The sequence below is a fragment of the Macrobrachium rosenbergii genome, chromosome 48, assembly GCF_040412425.1.
Source record: "Macrobrachium rosenbergii isolate ZJJX-2024 chromosome 48, ASM4041242v1, whole genome shotgun sequence".
Lineage (NCBI taxonomy): Eukaryota > Metazoa > Arthropoda > Malacostraca > Decapoda > Palaemonidae > Macrobrachium > Macrobrachium rosenbergii.
In genome coordinates this window covers 53,572,048-53,583,558 of record NC_089788.1, presented here as the reverse complement: position 1 = coordinate 53,583,558, position 11,511 = coordinate 53,572,048, and positions in this window count along the sequence as shown.

Below are 11,511 nucleotides of genomic sequence, written 5' to 3'. Positions count from 1 at the left end.
AAAAAGAAGGCATACTGGCAAAATCAAAATTACACAAGTTGAAACAAGGAGAGAAAGTATTTCCAAAGAAAAAGTACAAGGACTGCAAGAAGTGCATCCTATATCTGGTACAGAATTGTGATCCAACAAAGAGAACAGATTTTTTAAAATGGATTGCTCATAATATCAGGTGTTAAGATTTTTTGTTTTAGCATTTTGTTCAGTAATAAATGCAAAAAGTTATTCTGTGAATTTATTTTATTTTGCTAAGCATATGAATTTTAATAGCAGTTTAAACTTTCTAAGCATTATAAATTCTCTTTTTTTTTACCACTGATAATTAAACAATTGTCAAGAGGTAAACCTCGCACACGCCACCCCATCCTCCAAGCACGAATGTAACTTGCAAAGGAGAATAATTTACTTTTCTTAAAATTAGGCCCATTTATTGCTTTTATTGTAAAGTTAGTTGTGGGTGTAAATTCGCCCCTAATTTATCTCCTCACGATTACCCCGTGTGAGAAACCCTTTAATTCTTCCTTATGCTAGTGAGTGCCAATTGACAGCATTTCATTCGAATTATCCCTTCTGAGTGAATAAGATGGACATAAACAACACACAATCATGAGTGGAACAGAAGGGATAATTCGAATGAAATGCTGTCAGTTGGGTCACTGCTGAGTCGGGAAGTTGGGGAAAAGACGCTGGTATGCAAGCAGTTAGCTTGCCCAGGTAATTCCTTGGATGCAGTTGCCCTCAGGTTCCAACTTCTTTTATGACTTGTATGGCCTAGTGGGCAGCGCCCTTGCCTTTCAATTAAAAGACCTGGGTTCGATCCTGATGTGAGTCAGAAATTTATTTATTTATATATATATATATAATATAATTTATAGATATATATATATATATATATATATATATATATATATATATATATATATATATATATATATATATATATATATATATATATGTTATATATAATTAGATAACCACTCTCTGATAGATAGCAAGGCTGTGCGAGTCTAAGAAAATATTGACAACACTGCTTACACTTGTAAACAGGCTGAGAAAAGGTTTTGGTGGGTGGGAGGACAAGAAAAGAATTTCCAGGGTTGGGGTGGCTGGAAGTGGGGGAGCTGTAGTAATGCTGTTTACAGGAAGAAGCATACAGAGAAGGGCTTGCCTGGGAAGGTGACTAGCCTTGGGAGGACTTTCCCAAGCTGGGATGGGTGAGAATGCAGTTTGGGATGGGTTGAGAGGGGTAGTCAGGCATTCGACTTTATTTGAGCTTTCTTTGTTTTATGTTTTATACATTTATACTTTTTCACATTTTGAAAGAGGATATTACAATACCTTACTGTAACTTGTAATGAAAAAATATGTACAATGCAGAGAGAGAGAGAGAGACAAAATGCTAAAAAACACACTACTTAGCATACGTACAGCCTATAACATTTTTGGTTTTCACATTTTATTAAAGGATATTACTGTACTGTAACTTGTGATAAAATACAGTAATCGTGTGGAACGCAAAACGTGAGAGAAACAACCAATACCGCTGTTAGTAACATACCTTCATTTGCGCATATAGCCTATAACACACACACACACACACACACACACACACACACAGTTCACGCACCTACCATTCTTTTCTCCCCTATCATTTCTCGTTTTTATTTCTTGGTGTTATGTCAACTGATTTTCACTGCATAAAACAGTGAATAAAAAAAAAAAAAAATAAATCAAAAACCAATAAAAATCACAAAGCAAAAGAGGGAGAGAAGTGGGCAAGCATTCATGTTTTTTTTTTTTTTAGCTTTCCACCACTGACAGAAACATAAAAGGTTTTTTTAGTTCTTCATTGGAGGGGTTGGTAGAGCTCTCGGCTAGTACGCTGTTGGCCCAGCGTTCAACTCTCCAACCGGCCAATGAAGAATTAGAGGAATTTATTTCTGGTGATAGAAATTCATTTCTCGTCATATTATGGTTCGGATTCTACAATAAGCTGTAGGTCCCGTTACTAGGTAACCAGTTGGTTCTTAGCCACGTAAAATAAATCTAATCCTTTGGGCCAGCCCTAGGAGAGCTGTTAAACAGTTCAGTGGTCCGGTTAAACTAAGATATACTTAACTGTGATTTTTTGTTTTTAAATGGCTAATAGACATCGCATCATAAACATATCCTTCTCCTATTGGTTACATCCGGAAAGGATCCATATATCTAGTAACAAAGATTGTTTTCCCTCTTTGTATAGAAGGAAAGGTGAAAGGTGACTAGTAAACCTCAAGTTTTTGATAGTACGGCTGTAAGGGACCGCATGGCGGCCCTATGGGCAGATGTGCGTGTGAGTCAGGCATTGGACAAAACAAGACAACAAAGCATCCCACTCTCTCTCTCACCCCCCTGTGCGTCAGCGGCGATCGCTCAAAGGAACGCAGTTTCTACCATACAGTATTCCTGTCTATTTCTCTCTAACCATTGTTTTCTTGATTCATGTACAATCACCACTACTTGCATTGCCATGCAAGCATTCCGATCATACACTCATAATGTTCCACTGAATCTTCTGTATCAAACTGTATGTATGTTCCTGTTTGTGAAGACGCCAAACGTCTTGCCATTTCACACATATTACACTGCTGCATTGTATTCATTAATCTGTCTCAAATCTCATGCAAATGTTCATATGTGGAATTTCATGGCCTTTCCATTGATATATGTTTTATCATTGTACGTTTATTATGTCTCATAATTGCCATCTGTTTGTCTGTCGACAAGCACAATGTCCGAAACATAATATCTGTTTTGTCTTGTCTGTGTGTAGAAACTACATTGCGGCTCGCACCAGCCAATCACAACCAGGAAGATTCTGTACACGTATTTAGTAAGAAACCAGTAATAAACTAGACAACACCCAGCTAGCATGTCACTCAATACCTTCCTTACACTGGTGACCCCGGAGTGACCCAAAGGAGCTGATGGTAGATGTCCGACCCACGATGACGACCCAACCACCAACGAACCCTTCGCCGCCTCCTCGACTCAGCCTCCCATTGTTCCCGAGCCTTCAGTAGATGTCTGACCCTCCGAGATGACCCACCCCACCACCGCCGGAGCCCTGGACATCTCCTCCAGGCAGCCTGATGCCACCTTTGAACTCATACCGGACGAGCTGACCAACGAAGGACCAGCCGCCATCATCCTTCAGCCTGCTGCCATCCACCTCAAGCTTGCTACCGAAGGATCAGCCGACGTCATCCTTTAGCCTGCTGCCATCTCCCTCGAGCTGGGTACCGAAAGATCAGCCAATGTCATACTTCAACCTTCTGCCGTCTTCCCCGAGTTCCTGCTGGCCGACGTCATCCTGACCGGCGTTGCCCTTCAGCCTGCTGCCCGCCCAAAGCCCGAGCCCTTAGCGCCCATTCGAATTGTCAGCAAGACGATTTCCGCTATCGGGGCCTTGCTTCGGGGGGAGTATTGTAAGGGACCGCATGGCGGTCCTATGGGCACACGTGCGTGTGAGTCAGCCATTGGACAAAACAAGACAACAAAGCATCCCACGCTCGCTCTCTCTCCCTCCCGTGCGTCAGCGGCGATCGCTCGAAGGAATGCAACTTCTACCATACAATATTCCTGTCTGTTTCTCTCTAACCATTGTTGTCTCGATTCATGTACAATCACCACTACTTGCATTGCCATGCAAGCATTCCGATCATGTACTCATAATGTTCCACTGAATCTTCTGTATCAAACTGTATGTATGTTCCTGTTTGTGAAGACGCCAAATGCCTTGCCATTTCACACATATTATGCTACTGCATTGTATTCATTAGTCTGTCTTGAATCTCATGCAAATGTTCATATGTGGAATTTCCTGGCCTTTCCATTGATATATGTTTTATCATTGTACGTTTATTATGTCTCTCACAATTGCCATCTGTTTGTCGACAAGCACAGATGTCCGAAACATAATCTGTTTTGTCTTGTCTGTGTGTAGAAACTACATTGCGGCTCGCATCAGCCAATAACAACCATGAAGATTCTGTACGTGTATTCAGTAAGGAACCAGTAATAAACTAAACAACACCCAGCTAGTACGTCACTCAGTACCTTCCTTACACGGCCATCATAAGCACCAAGGGTATTGCATACAGGAAAGTGACAGACAAGCCATTTATATTTTTAGATTTGCTTGCTTGTGTATGGTATATTTTAAAGACTGTGCTTTAATGTGTTTGAGCAAAAGAACAAAATTGCTCTTTTTGTGTTTGATGTGTTTTGAAGACTGCTGCAATGGGGTTAAAATAAAAAAATAGTAGTTTTTTGTGTATGATGTGTTTTAAAAACTGCTGTAATATGTTTGGTTAAAATAAAAAAGGGTTTGCTTTTTTCTGTATGATGTGTTTTGAAGATTGTGCTGTAGTGGATCTGGGCAAAGTTAAAAGGAAGTGATACTCGTAATTACCTGGTAGTGTAGCCTACCATTTTACACTTTGTGTACGAGAGAAAAAGAGGGTTTGCTTTTTTTGTGTATTTTTACAGTATACAGTAATTTGTTACAAATAAGGGAAAATAAGCCAGCTAAATGCTTCTTGCATCAAATTTTCAGTTTGAAGTGTGGTAGACGTTGTTTTAAGTATGTGGAGTGCTTATCCTTACGCGGTATCGACAAGTAGGGGAATAATGGTACGGAGCTGCCGTTTTACTCCCGTAGAGTTGTTTTTAAATTTATCCGACAGGGCCTTGGCTCATATATATATATATATATATATATATATATATATATATATATATATATATATATATATATATATATATATATATATATATATATATATATATATATATATATATATATATATATATATATATTATATATATATATATATATATATATATATATGTTGCAGTCAACACGCGTAATCAGTCATTACGCGTAATGACTGAAATTTCAGTCATCACGCGTAATGCACTTATTTGATCCCCAGGAGCTAGTACTAAACACGGCAAAATACATTTTGACCCCCAGGGACTAGTACTAAACCCGGCGACTCACTGTTTCGCCGTGTTTAGTACTAGCTCCTGGGGGATCAAATGTCCCCTAAGTGCATTACGCGTGATGACTGAAATTTCAGTCATTACGCATAATGACTGATTACGCATGTTGATGACATATATATATATATATATATATATATATATATATATATATATATATATATATATATATATATATATATATATATATATATATATAATATTATATATAAATAAATCTTACCTACTGGTAAAGTTAGCATACATCTTCGCACTGTTAGGTGCGATCGACATTCATAATCGCTTGTTTCCCACCCCCCGGCATTGCAATGTTTACGTTCGCGGCAGAATTCTTCCTGCCATGTCCTTGTGCATACAGTGTGAAGTAACTGTAATAATTTTAAACATTTCTGGCTGTTTGTCTCCCGCACAGTATTATGCTTGTTTTCTGTTTTGCATTATGTCACCTACAGCAAGCAGAGATAGATGTGTTAGGTTCTGTACGAACGAGATTTGAGGAGACCGAATGTGTTCAGTTGGACATGATGGTCACAGGGTGTTTCCGGTAGGGGTGATGAGTACAATTTTATTTATTTTTCTTTCCGTTTCAGTGGGAGAATGTAAGGAGCACTCTGATGAGAACTGAATAATTTTGTGAGATATGGAAGATGCCATTGGCTGTTAGCCTATGTAGACAATCATAGGTCTGGTTATTAATCTACACTATCTGTTCTTTCTTCGTATTCCAGTGTTATTTCTGGTTCGCTCCTTCTCCTTCTCATGCTCCCTATGGGGTTCAGAAGAAAAGGATAGGTAAACTTGAAGATATGGTTTGCTTTGCCGTCAGTTAAGCACTTGGCCTTGTATATTATGGGTAAGGATTGCGGGTTCTTCCCAAAATGATCGAACTTCAAGGTCAGTAGCTGTTTTTGGCACGTCATCATCATTGTCTCGTTAACCCCGGAGTGTTTCAGGCCATCGCCAAAGATGTATCGAACCAGGAGAAGACAGAATTCTTATCAGTCTTTAAATTCTTCCCACAAGTGTCCTGCGCTTGCAGCCTTCACGCATGACACACTGGAAAGAAACTTGAATATCAGTCAGGGCATGTATGGGGCTCTTCAAAAATTACGTAACTCCATGGGAGGGGGGAAGGGCTATGGTGAAGTGTTATTAGTGTGACGGTTTGGGGGGGGAAGATGGGTGCAGCCATAAGGTACATAACATTTTCAGATTTTTTTCATTTGTTTCTTTTGGAAAGATGTAAATACAGAAGGACAAAAGAGAGATTGTAAAGATTCCGTAATAGACTTTTATTATATGGGGCAGTTCAAAAATTACGTATCACTTTTTTTTTGGTAACTTTGACCCACCCCACCCTCCCCCCCTTGTAACGCCTTATAACGCATGTCTCAAACCTTATAGAAAATTATGTAGCATCAGCTGGTATCCCTCCCCCACCCATTAGTATGTTTCCTTTTTGTTAATGCAATATATTCAAGCCTAGCCTGATACCTGGAAATTATTACCTTTAGGATTTCTTAATACTTTTATGTTATGATATTAAAGAATCACAGTTAAATTTGAAATGAAAACGTTCTCTTGAGCATGTTCAGAAGAGGTTTAACTTAATTTGTGATATTTTTCTAAGTCATATTTATACATAAAGTACTGAATGCTGGAGTTCAAAAGGGATGAGTTTGTGATATTTTTTAAACATAATTATGCAAAAAAAAAAATAAATAAATACCATATTCTCACTATATATTGAGAACATGGTATTTATTTATTTTTTTTTTTTGCGTAATTATGCTTAAAAATATTACAAACTCAACCCTTGTTTGTACTTCAACATTTTCTACTATATGTATGTATTACATGACAGAATAATATCACAAACTCATCCCTTTCTGAGCTCCGACATTCAGTACTTTATGCATAAATATGACAGAAAAATATCACGAATTAAGTTAATCCTCTTCTGAACATGCATAAGAGAACATTTTCATTTCAAATTTAACTGTGATTCTTTAATATCACAACATAAAAGTATTACGAAATCCTAAAGGTAATAATTTCCAGGTATCAGGCTGGACTTTAATATACTGCATTAACAAAAAGGAAACATACTAATGGGGAGAATACTAGCTGAAGTTACATAATTTTCTAGGGGGTTTTAGACATGCGTTATGAGGCGTTACAAAGGCGGGGGGGGGTCAGAATAACCAAAAAAAAGTGTTAAGTAATTTTTGAACGGCACTTATAAACTTGATTCATTAATCTGAAAAGAATTATGCAAGAAGTTTGAATTTTAAGGAAGGTAGTTGAGAGATTAGGAAAGAAGAAGCAGGGCTCCCATAACATCATCGGATATGTAGAAGTTGGCTTGTCACTAATGAGGGTAGGACTGTACCCACAAACACCTATCAGGGGAACTCATGGTTTCCACCTTCCTCTGTGCTCATATATATAATATATGGTGAATTTCTACCTGTCTGTATCAGTCCTCTGAAGATGGCTTATCAATAGAGTCAACAACGGTCAGGATTTACAACTTTTTTTTAACTTCTTGCCTTTGGTGTTATATATATATATATATATATATATATATATATATATATATATATATATATATATATATATATATATATATATATAATGTATATATATTAGATGTATATTATTATTGTTCAGAAGATGAAACCTATTCATATGGAACAGGCCCACAAGAGCCATTGACTTTAAATTCAAGATTCCAAAGAATATTAAGGTGTTCATTAGGAAGAAGTAAGAGGAGGCAAAGAGAAATACATAAGTGAAGAATGCAACACACACACACACACACACATTTGATTAAATATATAAATATATATATATATATATATATATATATAAAAATACAAATGTGTTAGGAGGATATTCACCTGAAAAGTTTAATAGTTATAAAGTAATTAGTTTTAATGACGTAAGCAAAGAATATAATACGTATAACAAGGATAGACCCTGTGAAAATGCAATAGGCAAGGTACTTGATCTGATTAAAATTAAAAACATTAATACAAGTAAAAAGGAAGAAAAAAATACAAGCCACCAACGATGTATACACCTGAAGTTTAGATCAGTTAGCAATTTAAAAGGGATTAAGACGCGCACACGAGCATCATTAGTACACGCATTGCTTGCACCTGGGATGTTTTTCACAGAAACTATACACAGTACAGAAATTTACTAAAAAAAAATATGTAAATAGTGATGCACAACGAAAACATACAGTATTATATATATAACAAAAAAAAAAAAAAAATATATATATATATATATATATATATATATATATATATATATATATATATATATATATATATATATATATATATATATATATATATATATAACTGGTTATGTTGTTTTCTGGAAAACTTCAATTTAAGGAGGAACAGGATAGCCAGAAGACGTGGTTAAATTGCAGACATTATTATTTCTTAGAAATTAACAGAGGCACAGCCGAGCTTTCGGGAATACATAACTTTTCCCATCATCAGGGTCACTTATCTATAGAATTACATAAAAAATAAAGAGAAACAGTAAGAAAACTATACCGATTGACTAAATCTAAAAGTATTAAAACAGTTATATATAATTGACAAAACTTTAAAATACATAATAATATAAAGTAAAAAAAGGAACAAAAAAACCTAAGCTTTATATATATATATATATATATATATATATATATATATATATATATATATATATATATATATATATATATATATATATATATATATATATATATATATATATATATATATATATATAGAGGTGGATGGATGTCTATCACTTGCCTTCCCAGTAGAGGAAATGTCTCTGGGGAGACACACAAACATACACATATACTTTATATATATATTTTATATATATATATATATATATATATATATATATATATATATATATATATATATATATATATATAAATTTTCTGGTCACTTTTTACCAGGTACGCATGTAAAGTGTGAAGAATTCGAGAGGTTAAGAGGGTTTATATATGTATGTGTGTATGGATAAATAAATATATCCACAGGGAAGAAATGGAACACGGTTGTAGATCCTGATCGGTGTCGGCTTTATTGCTAACTCAGCCATCTTTAAAGGACGAATACAAAGTGGTAGATATTCGTAATATCTATGGTAGCGGGACGGAACATACGAACATACCAACGACTGGAAGACAAGCATTAACACCTGACAGGTGTTTGTAGGCGGACTTCTACCGTCATCAGTCACAGATCAAATTTTACAAATCCGTTGGGCCCATTATTCCCCTTTTCCTCGTCTTTCAAGTACCTTCCTTAAAGTGAAACTCCTTGCATATTTCTTTTGAGATTAATGGATCAAGTATATGCATCCCATGAGTAATGTTCATATTCTTACTAAAGCTTTCTTTTGTAAGCTAGAACTCATTGATGTTTCTTTCTAGTGCATTATTAGAAAAACCATATTTTCTGCTCCTGCCCAGTTGATTATATGATTGTTTTCACGGACGTAAAAAAATTCCACTGTTCACACGTCCTTTGGCACTGTCGGGCGATTTCTTTACAAGTACACGTTTCGGTGTTTTATCTTTCGTAAATGCAACATTAACTCCAAAATTCTTAAGAAGATGGGGAATTGTGTGGCAGTGCGAGCAGGTTTTTTGTGTTATAAGTTTCTTTTTTGTTAACCTAGAATGTCTTCTTTTGCGGCTTTTTATGCATTGCCCAGTACAGACTCAGGATGTTTTAATGTCTTGCCTATATTCATAATCTTATCTATTTCAACGTCAGTGTATTCAGGGCTACATATACGTAATGCTTTTAAGAAGATGGATGTTAAACTGATTTCTAAATTTTATTGCTGTGACTAGAGTGGAAGTGAACATAGGCAGAAATATTGGTGGGTTTTCTGTACACACTGTTGTATGTATTAGGAAATCCAAGAGAGATAGGCAACCATCCTTTGCCTTTTCTGTGGTGAATTTTATTGATGCACTAATTCATTTCATTTAACAAAGAAGTTATTTACATTTGTGTTACCTGGCCAAACATGTATTATGTCATCAACATACCTGAACCATAATACATTGCGTGGAATGGTTTTATTTAATATTTTGCTTTCGAAAAATTCCATATACAAATCACTGTGTGAGTAAAATTTCCCGTTGATTTCAGATATACATGTACATTCTTTTACACGAGTTTAAATTAATTCAACTAGCGTGTAGGCTACTTAGAAAATGGTAGGTCCAGCTGTCTGTTCTCAAGCATATCATGTAAAAATTCCAGCAGATCGTCATTAGGTACCTTTGTGAATAGTGAAGTCACGCCAAAACTCACTAGCCTGGATTCACTATTAATCTGAACATTATTTACTTTATATTCATAAAGTCAACAATGGGTTAAGAATATCCACGAGGGATTTTGCCAATTAGTAAGATGCGGAGCCAACCGAACTGATACGCAATAGGTGTAGCTGGAAAGTTTGTTTTATACGTTTTTATTGTTCTGTACATGTACGGTAACGATGGAGAGGTCACACACAACTTTCTTCTTAGGTTTTCATTTCCTTTTAATAGCTCTTTAATTCTTTTATGGAATTTACTGTTCGCACTTTCCCAAGATTTTTATTTAGTCCTTTGCACGCACTTTCATCACTCAGTGGATCATTCACTTTTTCTAAATACTCACTTTTATTTAAAACGACTAGCCTAACCACCAGTTTTGTCTGCTTTTGTCATTTGTATATTTTTATCATGTTTCAACTCACTGACAGCAATCATAAATCTTTAAGGGACATTTGGGGTGTCTAGCTTTTTCATATTTCTGTGTACAATTCCCTTGATTATCTTCACATCTTCACTAGTAATGTCACTTTAATTTTCTGAAGTACTGTACAGTCCGGTTGTGCATTCCACACTATTCGATTTCACAAACATTAATATAATAATATTTAATAACGTATGCTTATTTTATCCGTAATCGAAGAGTTTAATATTCTAAAACAATTCCAAAAAAAAAAAACAAAAGAACATTGAAGAAGCCCCTAAATTTCGACCAGTATACATCGGCAGTTGTCTCAACGTCGTTAACTGAAGGGCAATTCTTATCTTGTGTCATTAAGTACCATAGTGAGTGAATAGTTCTGAGGATATGGGAACTCGAAGGAAAGAGAAAGGGACGAGGTAAATAACTAGATTTTAAAGGAATAAGGTGATAAGACGTTAAGTTATTAGATAAAGATGGCAGGATAGGGATAATAAGATTTCCAGCACAAGGTAAAGTGAAATCGGCATGTAGATTATAAATGCTCATTATATAGAGAGAGGGAGAGAAGTGGAGGATATCTAGAAACCAAAGCTATGGAAGGAAAAACAAACTGAGGAGTTTTATGTGGAAGAATAAAGGCAAACTATGGAAAACGCACAATAGGTAAGAAAGCAAAATAATTTCA